A 14632-nucleotide genomic window follows, 5' to 3' on the forward strand; every position below is an offset into this window, starting at 1 on the left:
TATTTGTTTTCCTGAGAAACTATTTTGTAGATAATAATATGTAAAATGATAACCATTGATAATTTCCTACCATTTTGTCTGTAATTTGCTAAGTTCCCCCTATTATTATGTTATCCTTCTTTTATTCTTTAAAAAAAAAAAACAAAAAACAAAAAACAATGATACTTGAAAAATCTCATGTTGCCTAACTCTTCACCAAACTTCAACTTCCTCATGTATAAAATCAAAAAGTAATACAAACAATAGGACTGGGAGTGTAGCTCATGGAGTGAACATCTATCATGCTCAAGGCCCTGGGTTCAGTCCCCAGTGCTCAAAAAAAAAAAAAAAAAAAAAAAAAAAGAGCAACACTAAACAGCATATTTTTACATCTTTTATCGTATACTGGTTTCAGTTTTTTGAAACAGGGTCTTGCCATGTAGTTCAGCCTTGCCTTGAACTCACTGTGTAGCCAATGCTGGCCTCAGACTCAGAGATCCTCCTGCCTCAGCCTAGTGAGTGCTGGAAACACAGGTACACCATCACACCCAGCATGCGTGCAGTTTTTAAAACTTTACATATGATAACATTTAATCTTTGCAGCACTGTGAAGTAGGATTTATCATCACCATCCTTCTTTTAGATAGTTGAAGAACTGAGACACACAGGTTAAGTGTACAGCTTGTAAATGGCAGAGCTGGAGTTCTAACTCAGACAGTGTGGCTCCAGAGTTTATGCTTACAATCACCACAAATAAAAGTTCATATAAAACACCTAGTCCATGGTACACAGTAAGGACATAATGTATGCTTGCAGTCATCATTATAATGTGTTTTTAAAAACCAACTGAACTACCATTGGGAGAGACTGTTTCAAAGCTCCAGGGGATGGTGGGAGTGAGAGGAAGCTTCAGCAAAACAACCGTGACTCAGCAGTGGTTGTGCACCTGGGCACGGGCGTGCGCGGAGGAGGCCGAGTGGCCGCTTGTCAGGACTGGGGGTGGCCACGCTGGAGGACCTCCAAGCGGCAGCCATCTACGGGCTTCTGTGATCCGAGGCCAGATCTTCCGATCTTGTTTCCGTATGGTAAGGCTTCATTTGTTCTCTTTAATGTGAGGCTCAGTTTACAAAGGTTGTTGGTGTTATTTTCGTTTTAATTGTGTGAATCATTTGCCAATGAGAATGTGGCTTTGTAGTCTGCAAGAGCCGCTGGCAATCCTCGTGTTGGGACACTGGCTGTGTCATAACACCTGCACATTGTGGCGTGGCTGCTGGGGCACGGGCACATCACCCTCCCAGCTCCGTGCTGTCATGGTCAGCCCTCCCACGGGGCTTGAGGCTCGCTGTCACTTGGCTAAGTGCCCCAGAGACTCTGTCACATAATAAAATAAGCAAACTATATATACACACACATATACATGTATAACATATATACATATATGTATATATATATATATATATATATATATATATATATATGTTCTTTTTTTTTTGGTACCAGATATCGAACTCAGGACCTTGCGCTTGCCAAGCAAGGCACTGTGCGGCTGAGCTATATCCCTGGTCCTTGGTTTGGTTTTTTAAAACAGGGTCTCACTGTGTAGTCCAGGCTGGCCTTGAACTCAAAGTTCTCCTGCTTCAGCCCCTAGAGTGCTGGGAGTATAGGTGTGTGTTACCGCTCCTTGCCTGGATTTAAAGTTCACTTTGAAAAATGAAGGGATTCTGGCTGTGGATGTGAGCTGATGTCACATTCGTAACAACATGGTTTGTTAGTGAATCAGGAGTTCCACTGGATTTCCTGCTGAGGAGGGGAACTGCTCCCTTGAGAGAAGCAGTAATTTTGCTTGAGTCTTGGGGAAGCTCCACTTGGTCTCTAATTTGCCTTCCCCTTGGACTTCAGACTTCAGGCTGAGCAATTATGTCTCTTTATCATACTCTTTTTTTTGGTGGTACTACAGATTGAATCTAGAGCCTTCACTCTGAGCTACATCCCCACCCTTTCTAAAACTTAACTTTGAGATAGGACCTTCCTAAGTTGCCATGTTGCCCATGCTGGTCTTGAACTCACAGTGATCCTCTTTCTCAGCCTCCGGGTGTGCGCCACCATGCCCAGTTTACCATTGCGTTTTGAATGTACATCCTTTGCTTCAGGACAACGCGAGGTTTTACATCGTATGTTCATTCACGTCCTTCTCCAGAGGAGCAATTGCGAGCCACTGTTCATTCCACTGTGAAGACACTGAGGATGAAACCCAAGTCAGCTGAGCCAGCTCAGCTCAGAGTGGGTGCTTAGGGACCGATTTCTTTTCAGTGATGTTATTTTTTCCTTTGGCTTAGTGTCTTTTCAGTGTTGTGAGTGTGTAGTTACTATGGAGATAGGTGAAAATAGCCATAGAGTTTGGGATATGAAATTGTCGACCATTTTCCACATAAAAAGTAGAACGAAGAGTCAGAAGGATGAAGAGTCAGCCTCCCAAAAGAATGTCAGGAGGCTTCACCTTAAACGTCCTGAAGAAGAGGGCGCCGGGCTGATGTGCACAGGTTCTGTCTCTCTCTTCCTTTCTTTCTAGACAGGCTCTTGCTATGTAATTCAGGCTGGCCTTAAACTCACTGTAGGGCCCAGGCTGCCCTTGAATTTGTGCTGATCATCCTGCCTCAGCCTCCGGAGCACTGGGATGACAGCAGTGCATCACCACACCTGGCTTGTAAACTAAAATTTATAATCTGACCAAGTAATAAATAACTATGGGTATATATTTGGAGAACTTCAAAGGGGACACTCTGCCTCTTGCTAATTACCCGCATCACGCTCCTGTGTGACTCACAGGAGCCTCTGTCCTTGCTCATCCTGAATCTGGAGGGATGAGGGTGGGGCCTGCGATCACTGGGGGATCTACCCTGGAGCTGGCCAGGCCAGTATCACAGCGCTGTCAGAGTCACCACCCGCAGCAAGTGAGCAGCACTGCCAGGGGAATTTGTGTTATCTACACACATAAAATAAATATCAAGAGGTTGGCTTAGGCTAAAAATACTCCAGGTGAGCTTGCAGGACAGGAGGCTGAGAGAATGAGCTCATATCGTGGGCTTCCAAGACAATGGAAAAATTCTCCTTTATCCTGTCCACTTAAGATTAAAGCCAAATTCTGACTCAAATGACACAGGCAAACATAATTCAAGAAAGAGCTGTCAAAAAATTCATTCAAGAAACGACATATACACCGGGGGTGGTGGCACACACCTGTAATCCCAGCACTCACGAGGCTGAGGCAGGAGGATTGCTGCAAGTTGGAGGCCAGCCTGGGCTACACAATGAGTCCAAGGCCAGCCTAAACTACATAGCAAGACCCTGTCGCAAGGTTAAAAAAAAAGGCATACATCATAGGCCAGGCATCGGGGCACACACCTAGACTCCAGCACTTGAGAGGCTGAGGCAGGAGGATCGCTGTGAGTTCGAGGTCTGGACTATATAGTGAGTTCAAAACCAGCCGGCACTGCATAGGGAGACCCTGTCTTAAAAAAAAAAGAGACACAACATTGGACTCAAGTACATAACTCAGCTTACAATATTACTCAAGAAATTGTACTTTGCTACTTTTTATAGACTGTAGAATTGTATGTATTAAATATGAAAATTATTTTGACACATTTGTATAATATTTAAAAAGTTTGTCTTGCGTTGTCATCCACAAAGCAAGGCGAAGAAATTAAATTCAGAATTTTTTCCTAGTGGGTTAGTTGAACAAACAAAACTTTCCTTTCTGCCTGAGGGGAAGCCTGAATGGACAGAGTGTCACTGGGCAAGGGAGAAGGAACTGCATCTTCCCTGCTTTCTCGGATTCAGGGAACTTGAATTTGTCTCTTATTTAATTTTTTTTTTTCTTGTCTTTTTGAAACAGGGTCTCGCTATGCAGTTCAGGCTGGCCTTGTGCTCATTTTGTAGCCCAGGCTGGTCTCGAACTCTCAACAATCCTGCCTCAGCCTCCCCAGCGCTGGGATTACAGGCATGCACCACCATCCACGGCTATTTTAATTTAATTTCATTCGTTAGGGCCTTCCTGTGTAGCACAAGCTTCTCTTTGGCTCGCTTCACTGCGGCTGCACCAGTTCCTCCTGGGGGACCCCGTCTCTCGGGGTCGAAGAAGCCTTCCAGCGGGGGCGTCTTTCCTGCTTCACCACGGACCAGGCCTCTGGAGACCGAGGCGTCCGTCCTGCCCGGGGGAGTGCCGCCGTCGCCGGGCTCCGGGCGGAGTCCGGCTGCACATATGACGCGGGTCGCCGACTCCGCCGTGCAGAACACGACCAGCGACGCGCCACCCGGCCCAGCAGAACGCGGGAGCACCCGACATTGCGCCTGCGTACATGCGAGGACCGGCCTGTCGACACTGCGCCTGCGCACACGCGAGGACGGGCGCACAAGCGAGGATGGGCCCGCCCGACACTGCGCCTGCGCACAAGCGAGGACGGGCCCGAGCCCTCCTCGCGTGCAGACAGCTGCTTCCCGGAGCGCCGCCCCGCCTGGCTTTCTCCGCGCAGGGTGCCGCCCCATTGCGCACCCGCACGCCCTGCCCGAGGCGCAGGAGCCCTTGGCTCACACGCAGGCGAAGTGACACCAACGACTCGCACGCAGACGGAGCGTCCGGGAGCAGGGACGGACGGAAGCCACGACCCGGGCAGGGCCCATACCTTAGCGCAGAGCGCTTGCCGGGTTCCGCCCAGGCTGAGGGCGCAGGGCAGCCCCGGCGCCACGAGAGAACAGAGCAGAGCAGAGACGCTGTGCTGTCAGCATCCTGGAAGCCAGTTACATGACTTTGGTCCTGCTAAGTACATAGAAGGACAGATTACAGATAATGGCTTTATGGACGTTATAAAGTAGATAAATGTTTGCAAAATTGGGTGTCTAGCCCATGCCGTGCACTTTTTCATATGTCCTCAAATTTTAAAAAATCCTTATTAGTCACCTGGTTGGTATATTTCATAAAAATTATTATTTTTGAGACAGGGTCTTGATGTGTAGTCCAGGCTGGCCTGGAACTCTCAGTGATCCTCCTGCCTCAGCCTTCCGAGTGCGGGGATTGCAGGCGTATACCTCTATGCCTGGCATAAAAACTTACTACGGAGAAAGGATTTGACGTTACTTATTTGAAGTTTAATTTATGGACTTATTTACCTGGTAAATATTTCTTGAGCAGTTATTACATACCAGACAGTGGGGTAGGTGTTTGGATACAATAAAAAGAAAAGAATTAGACTTTCAGGCTTAGACTAGTGAGTGGGACAATAGAAAAACACAAATCTATGCTGGATTACAGCTGGATAAAAGCTATGGCGGAGATAGGCACGTGGTAAGCTACAGGGACATTTGACCTTGGCTGGAAAGGAAAGGAAAACTAACTCAGCAGAAATGTGAAGAAATGGAAATGACTCAGGAGGGAGGAGTGTTTCAAGTGAAGAAAACAGCATATGCAAAGGATCTGTGAGTGCGGAGGCAAGGCCTGTGTTACACATTGTGGTTCTGCTTTCACCATAATATGGTGAACAGGTTTGGTTGAAGTCAGAAGGAATCCGGGGGCCAGGGATATAGCTTAGCAGCGCAGCACTTGCCTGGCAAGCGGAAGGTCCTGAGTTCGATTCCCAGTGCCAAAAAGAAAAAAAAAAGAAGAAGGAATCTGGGCAGATTGATTAGGAGGTTATTAAAGCTGGGTGTGGTGGCACACACCTGTAATTCCAGTACTCTGGAGGCTGAGGCAGGAAGTTCAGAGTGCGTTCAAGGCCAGCCTGGGCTCCGTAGTGGTTCAAGGCCAGTCTGAACTACATTGTGAGACCCCAGTCTCAAAAACAAAAACACGAACAAAAATTAAACAAGGAGGTTATTAGAATAGAGAACTTTGACTAACAATGATGGAGGTGACCGAGAAAGTGAAGGGAAAAGGAGCATTTTTTGGACAGAATCAGGGACTGCTGGGGCAGAAGGTGAGAGGAGAGGGAGGTTGTTCAGCTGGATCATTAGCTTGTGGGCAGGGACTCTCAGAGAGCAGCAGGTGAGGTGTCCCTGTCAGAGGGCTAAGCTCACGTCAAACTCAGGGCCCCTCTGAGAGTCACGTAGCCAGGCTACCTAGGCATAACCTCGAGGAAACAGCTTAGCTTGGTTTGTTTGTTTGTTTTTGAGCCAAGGTCTCTCTAGGTAGCCCAGGACGGCCTCAAACTCCCTTGTGATCGTCCTACTTCAGCCTCCTGAGAGCTGGAGTCATAGGCACGCACCACCTTGCCCGGCCAGCAGCTTAACTCAGACACAGACATTTGTGGGGGGTGTCTGCGTGAAGCGGCACAGCTGGGGAGAGCATTTAGAAAAGGTATGAGCACTGGCCACCCCTACTCCAGTGCTGAGCACAGCCAGGGCCTGCAGCACCTAGGCAAGCATTGACCCTGAGCTGCAGCCCAGCCCCTGGGGTGCTTTGGCCTCCCGCTGGGAGTGCTGTTCAAGCTCTGTATCTGACTACAGAAGAAACCCCTCGGGTCCTGGATCAGTGTGGACAAAGTTATTCATTTGGGCAGAAATTTCACTTAAATTATACCATATGGGTGGACCCTGGTGGGCTTGTTGAAAAGTTAACCATGTACTTTAACTAGGTCCTAAAGACTCTTTTTGTTTTTTGTTGTTGTTGTTTGGTTTTAGACAGGATCTGACAGTGTAGTTCAGGCTGGCCTTGAAATCCCTATGTAGCCCAGGTTGACCTTGAACTCTTGACAATCCTCCTGCTTCAGCCTTCCAAGTGCTGAGATTATAGGTGTGTGGCACTATGCCTGGCTAAAATGGTTTATTGTGGCTTTGGAACATTTTTAAAAATTTATATTTTGGGTTTTGAGACAGGATCTCATTATGTACTTCAGGCTGGCCTTGAATTCACAGTGATCCTGCTTCAGCCTCCCAAATAGTGGGATTACAGGTGTGCGCCACCACACCTGGCTCTCTTTCTTTCAAAGAATCACTGGTAAAGATCAACTTTAGTTATCTGCTTGAAAAGCAGGCAGTGACAGAGAGATGGGCAGGTAAAGTGCAAAGTCTGTTAAATTCAGTCCCAGAGTGGCAAACAGAAAGACTCAAATGATGTAAGCGTCCTTTCAATGTGATGTGATTTGCAGATACTTCCTGCATGAAATGGGTGAACCTGGAACAGCCCTCCTGGCTTGGGGGAGTAAAGTGTCCGTGTTATTCCATGTCTAGGTGTTCAAATTCTTAGCTTCCAAACCTGATTCCCGGGACCCGAGGGCTCTTGTGCTTGCCCTTTCTACCAATGAATGGTTGGTTATTTCTTCCCTGATTCATTAATTTTGAGTTGAAAATGTGTCTTTTCAGGTACCACAGGCGCTATGTGGCAGGCGCTGTTTTCATTTATTATCTGATTTAAGAACAAGCGTTTCTTAGATGTCCGCTGTGTGTCCACTATGGTGCTGGGCACTGTGAGAGCAGGGATGGGAGAGGGTTTTACCCTCAGGATTCTCGAGGTCTGGGGAGACAGGGAGACAAGTAACTGGGAAGGCCCTGAGCATAACAGGCAGCATTTTCCTCCAGGCCCCGGAGTTGGTTTGGGCTGCGAAGGGGGTAAAGTGCCCCGGGATGTTCCAAGGGGGAAGAGGCTGAGCAGGCGCCAAGCTCAGTTCAGCCAGGAAGGAGACGGGCCTCTGCCTGCTGTCAAACGGAGTGACTTCTTTAATGATCTTGATGCTAACACTGGTATTTCATGTGCGGAAGTTCAGTCAATGAGAAAAGAGATTTTAAAATTCCGTTATTTATTTATCCATCTATGGATGTATTTACTGTGGTCATGAGCTCGAACCCAGGGCCTTTACACTGAGCTGCATCCCCAGCCCTTTTCTATTTTAAGGCAAGGTCTCACTCAGGTGCTTAGTTGCCCAGGCTGGGTTTAACTCACGACCTCCTGCCTGAGCTGCCCACAGTGCTGGGATTACAGGCATGCATCACCATGCCAGGTAAACATTTCCCTCTACTGTAGAAGAAATGTAATATTTCACAGAATATTTGGGAACACGATTGAGTGTGAGAATGAAAATTTGAATAACTCAACTGAGAAGCTGGGCATTAGGGTATGCATCTGTTGCCCAGATATCCAGGAGGCTGAGACAGGAGGATTGGGTGTTTGAGGCCAACCTGGACCACTTAGGTAGACCTTGTTTCAAAATAAAACACAAAGGGCTGGGAATGTAGCTCAGTGGTAGGCTTTTGCCTAGGATGTGTGAGGCCCTGGATTCAGTCCCCAATGTAGAAAAGATACTAAATTACTCACGATCTTACTGCTTAGAGGAACAGCTGGTCTTCATGCCCATGGGTTCCACATTTGTGGACTCAACCAAGCACTAATTTAAAAAAAACAAAGAACTGTCCTGATCACACACAGACATTTCTCTTGTCATTATTCCTTACACGATGCAGTTTAACAGCTGTTTACATAGCACTCCATTGTATCGGGCATGGACAGCAGTCTAGAGCTGATCTAAAACCTGGAAGTTGTGCAGAAGGCTTGTGCAAATGCCATGCCACTTCACACCAGGCCCGGCCTTTGTGGTATAGCTCTGTGGTGATGGTGGTGGGGTTTCTGGAACCACTGGTCTGCAGACACAGTGCTGGCAGTAGAGAGGGCTCTTCTCGGAGACTTGACCCTGGCACGGTGACCCTGGGCAGTGCTGAGAGCAGCCTGCTAGTGTTTCTTGAAAGAGATGAGACACACCAGATATGCAGGCTGCTTGGGACTTGGACTACTGAGCAACCCCAGAACTGTTGGGACTCTTGGACCCTTGGGGATAGGATGAGTGCATTTTACAGTAGGATCCTTGCCACTGGGGCAGTGATGGAAGGCTGTGGTGACGGTGTGGTTTGGGGTTCCACTTGACGGGAGCCTGGGTTCCCACGGTGATGGCATTGCAGGTAGCAGAGCCTTTAAGAGATGTGGCCTAGTGAGGGATGCCTCACTCGGGACAGCTGGGTGATGCCTTGAAGGGACAGTAGGCCCTCTCTCTTTCTGATTCCTGGCTCAAGAAGTGACTGCTTGCTTTGACATGTGCTTTCACCATTCGCCATCTGCCATTCACCATGAAGTCCTCGACAGAACCAGCCATGCCAATTTTGGACTCTCCAAAATTGTGGGCCAAAGAAACCTTTCCGGGCTATAAGTTTAGAGTGCTTGTGGCCAGGGAAGAACTCAGGGTACAATTCGAACTGTAGGTACAGTGGTGCCTCACTTCACTGCACTTAATTCTTCCTGCAATTCTGGTCACAAACTGAATTGGATGAGAACTGAATAAAATTCAGGGGTTAGGTTGAATGTTGACCTTATGGGGAAATTTGATTCCGTTCTCATCCAATCTGGTTTGTGACCAGAATTGTGGAAAGAATTAAGTTTGTGAAATGTGGGCCCACTGTAAATAATAGAATCTTAAAAAATAATGAGCAAAAATTTCATCATAAAAAAACTTTCCTTTTCTACCCCCTTTTTTTGAGATGGAGTTTCGTAGTCTAGGCTGTGAACTCACTATGTAGCCCAGTCCATCCTCCAACTCACAGCATCCTTCTGCTTCAGTCTCCTGAGTGCTGGGATTACAGGTGTGTCCTGCCATAATCAGCAAAAATCAGAATTCTTATCAGGTCAGTCCTATGTAGTTAACTTTTGTCTATTTGATATTGAGTTGGCAGTTTTGAGTCCAGTTCTTAAATTCTCACAGAACTAAGATTGCCCCCTAAGTCCTGAGGACTTCTCCAGAGCTATGAGACCAAAACTGAGATAATGACTGGTAAGATCTCAGCCCACCATAGTACCCATAAACCTGATCTCCATTCTTTTTTTTTTTTTTTTGTCTTTTTGAGACAGGGTTTCACTGTGCAGTTCAGACTAGGGTTGAACTCACTTTGTAGCCCAGAATAGCCTTGAACTCACAGCAGTCCTCCTGCTTCAGCCTCCCAAGTGCTGGGATTACTGGCGTGCGCCACCATGCCCAGCCTCCATCTTTTTGTGAAAGGGTCAGTCTTACCCTCTTCTTCAGATTGTGCCCCTCTGTCTAGTCAGTTGGAGTCCTTTACCTATTTTCTCTTACTTTCCTTTGTCAAGGGCCCAATTCTTTTTCTGTCTTCTTTTTTGTGCTGATGATTGAACCCAGGGTCCTCATCCTGAGCTACATCCCCAGCATTTCTGAGACAGGGTCTTGCTAGGTTGATAAATTACCCAGTGTCTTAGTTACTTCTTTCATTACTGAGACAAAATACCTGACAGCCACCAGTTAAAGGAGGAAAGCATTATTTCAAATATTTTGGTTTCTCTGTAATTTCAAGCCTACAGTTTTGAGCACATTCATGCTGTCACTTGTAGACAAAGGACACAGTCAGAGCTCAGATTTGTGCCTGATGATCCCAGCAAGCCTGCAGTAGGATTAGGGCAGGGTGCCCAGTGCTGGTACTCTGAGATCCACAGAAGTTTGGCTGATGCTGGCCTCTGGCCATGGGTTGGGGCCTGAGTCATTCATCCTACAAGAGTCTGAGTGTCCTTAGCTGGCCTGACCTTGGCCTCCTGACCCTGGACATCTCCCCCAGTTGTCCCTCACCCATCACTGGGGGACTTCAACACTGGGAGTCCTGAGATGAAGCCAACCCATGGCTACTCCAAGTCCCAGGTTCAGTTGGCCCCTCCCTCACATGGCACCTGGCCAAGCACCCTCTCCAGGGGACACAGCAGTCACGTGGACTGGAGTCACCAGCTGTTGTAGCTCACAGCATCCACTGCTCTGTTCCCCTGGTGGATTTCTCCCTGGAGGCTTCTGGAGTCACTGCCCTCACTGTGTCTCTGTGGATTTGATCCTCCTCTCTCCCAACACAAGCTGGGAGCCAGGTAGAAAGTACAGATTACTTCCTCTTATGCCACATCCAGTACAGCTCTTGAGAAACTCCCAGGGGGAGGACCATGAAGAAATGAAGGCAAGAGTTAAAATGCAGAAAGCAGAGGTCAAATGGAGCCCCCTCTCCTGGTGGGAGAAAATGAGCCACCCAACAACTGCAGCACACTCAGCAGGTTGATGTCAGGTGAGACCCCTCTGCCTAGCAACTTGTTCACCTGGCTCACCTCGGGAGCCCTGGGTTCTCTGGGCTGGCCTTGCTTTAGCCCTGCACATGTGATGGATCTCCAGGGTCTATAGCTCTTTGAGTGAGTGGTTGCCTAGGGTGTGTGAGGTCCCATGTTCAATCCCCAGTATTATAAAGAAACTGTGTTGGGATACTATGTATGTTATTGTAAGATGAAAAGATGGACATACTGGTGTGCATGTGCATGGCCACCTCTGAATGGATTACTGAACCCTCGTAATCCTCCTTCCGGGAGCAGAGTGGACGGGTGACAGGGAGCTCCCATGCCTCTGTCACTCCAGAACAGAAAGTGCCCTGCAGCTCACCACTTCCCTGTTGATCTTAGGATGAGTCTGAGGTTCCTATGGTGCCTGTGAGGTGTTTGGTGACAGGACCCTCCTGCTTCCCAGCTTCGTGTTCAGCCTCCTGGTCTCCTCTGGTCACCTTTACTTCTGGGATGGGAGACCACACCCCTTTCCATCTCCTTGGGAGGCCCTTTCCCCAGCCTAGTGTCACTCACTCCTACTGGCCCTGGGTTTCACTTAGAAGCCATTCATCAGGTGACCTCTCCCACTGCACAGGTGCAGCTGGCTGACACCCAAGAATTCTCAGGAGGCGCTGCACTCTCTGACTACTCCACTAGGGCAGTGTCTTGGTTACTAAACTGCAAGCTGATGCTTTTCTTGGGTATTCTGTGCCTGGGCCTCACACAAATCAGTCTCTTCATGAACACTATGGGAGGAGAGGGGAGAAGGAAGAGATGAGGGAGGGTGGAAGGGCAGCAGGGGCCATAGGACCTAGGAGCCCACAGTGGAGACAGACCTGTGTGTTGCTCCTCATCAGGAACCAGCATGCGGCTCAATGTCTGCTCTGTGGCCTTAGACTTTATAATTTTTCTTTTTGAGACAGGGTCTTGCTATATAGTTCAGGTTGGCCTCGGACTCACTGTGTAGCCCAGACTGGCATCAAATTTATGGCAATCCCCCTGCTTCAGCCTCTCGAGTGCTGGGATTACAGACATGGGCCACCACACCCAGCTCTAGTATTTATAATATATAGAAATTGTGGTTTTGGTTTGATTAATGAACATATTTGTCAAGGCCACTGAATTTTTTTCTTTTGTTAAGAAACATGTTATCTGAATGGCTCTTTTTTTTCCTCTCTCTCTTTTCCCTTAACCTCTGGAGGGCAATAGCTTTTCACATAAAAAGCAATGATTTCAATCTCTTATGAATAGGATGATATTTCAATATACACATTAAAACTTTAGGTTTTTTCTTTTCTTTTCTTTTCTTTTTTGGTCTTTTTGAGACAGGGTCTCCCTGTGCAGTTCAGGCTGGCCTTGAGCTCACTTTGTAGCCCAAGCTGGCTTCGAACTTGCAATGATCCTCCTGCCTCAGCCTCCGGAGTGCTGGAACTACAGGCATGGAACTACCATGTGCTGGGACTACCATGCCTGGCTTTTAGGTTCTTTTTGTGTACCGGGAGTTGAACCAGAGCTGTTTCTCCAGCCCCTTTTAGTTTTGAGATAGGGTCCCTCCATAACTCACTAAGTTGACCGTGCGGGGCTCAAACTCGTGATTTTCCTTCTTTAGGCTCCCAGAGTGCTGGGGTTACAGGTGTGCACCACCATGCTTGGCTATTTTTAATATTCGACTTTTTCAAAATTACATCAACGCTATCTTTAAACATGAATCAGACGGTGGTGCTCCGTTTAGAGTGGGAAGCAATTGCTTACCCACCTCCAAGTCCCTGAGGGAGCAGCCGCACCCGCATCGTGTGCGGGCCCCTCGGGCCTTCTGCCAAGCACAGTCCTCGTCCTTCAGAGCGGTCGGTCGCTCCCTGCAGTGCTGTCCTCGCCGGGGCGGTCAGGAAAGCCTTTCTAGATGTTCGGGGCCCAGGGGCTCCACGGGTCCCGGGAGCTCCGGGCTGCTGTCTGCCCGCGGGGGTGCTGACCCCGCCTGGAGGCCCCGGTTTCTCTAGCCGGGATGGACGCCAGACCCAGATACAGCGGCGCTCAGATGCCCGCATGCCCTCGGCCCCCACGTCGTTAAAGGGCACAGCAATGGGCTCCTCATACCTTTCCGTGTCATTGGTTTTTGAAGTGAGAAATTTAAATATTCGTAAAGCATATAATTTTTAATCTTCTACAAAGCTAAAAATAGTCATTGGAGATGAAATACCAACTCAGTCTAACTCCTGCCTTTGTTCCTTTAAAAAATATGTCCACGAGCCCATTAACAGTGGGAAATACTGCAGTGTTTATTTTTCTCTCAAAAATCTTTATTTCTGTCTCTTTGAGAAATGGTTTCACTGTGCAGTTCAGGCTGGCCTTAAACTTGCAGCAAGCCTTTGGCATGTTAGGGTTACAGTCATACACCACCACACCTGACCAAAAATCTATATTTTCATTCCACCCTTGTTCCCCCTCCCAGTTTCATATATTTTTATTTCCAAAAGTCTTCCATGGGTAGACTTGTTATCTTTCTGCACCAAAATATGTATGTATATTTAATTTTAAATTTTAAAAGTTTCTTATGATTTCAATTCTTAAGTTGTTAAAAGTTTCTATAATTAGTTATTAGTAGTAGTGGCACACACGTATAATTCCAGCACTTAGGAGGTTTAGACAGAAGGATCACCATGAGTTTGAGGCCAGCCTGGGCTACATAGTGAGTTTGAGGCCAGCTTGGGCTACATAGTGAGTTCAAGGCCAGCTTGGACTACATAGTGAGACCCCGTCTCAAAAAACAAAAAACAAAAAACAAAACAAAACAGAGGGAAAGAAAGGAAGGAAGGAAGGAAGGAAGAAAGAAAGAAAGAGAAAAAAAGAAAGAAGGAAAGGAAGAAAGATAGATTGTGGTATCGGGGGTCAAATTCAGGGCATTCTATCACTGAGCTACAGCTTAAGGATCCTCCTGCCTCAGCTTCCCAAGTAGGTAAGATTACAAGCCTGCATCCTTATGTCCAGTGAAACACATTTCTTAATTAGATATGTGGGACTATGTTTTCAGTTAGTTTCTGTACACATTTGAATATTTATTATTGGGATGAGAGTTTAGAATTGGCCTATGCCTATTTATGTGTTTATAGATATGAGTCTGAAAGATTTTATTCATACAGATAAGTAAATGGGGGCAAATATGTTGTTATAACAACATCACTCAATTCTCTGAATTCCTTCCATGTTTTACATCAGAAATCATGTAATAATTTATCACTAAGAATCATTATTAGTGCTCTACCAGCTTGTATGTTTTACTTCAAAATCATTGGGAACTACTTGACTATTAAAAAAAAATTAATCAATCATCAAAGCCATTCTTTTTCTCAGCACCAGTATTTAGGATTCTTCCTGTGTTTGGTGTCCTGGGGGTTTTTATACCCAGGACAATGCAGGTTTTACATCACAGCACCACACAAGATTTGGAAGGAGTGAGATGTGTTCATTCTGTGTGTCTTAAATGGCAAAGAGTGACTTTCTCTTTTCCCCTCTTTTCTTTTTTTTTCTTTTCTTTTTTCTTCTCTTCTC

Source organism: Chinchilla lanigera, unplaced genomic scaffold, assembly GCF_000276665.1.
Source record: "Chinchilla lanigera isolate Chin_1 unplaced genomic scaffold, ChiLan1.0 scaffold00024, whole genome shotgun sequence".
Lineage (NCBI taxonomy): Eukaryota > Metazoa > Chordata > Mammalia > Rodentia > Chinchillidae > Chinchilla > Chinchilla lanigera.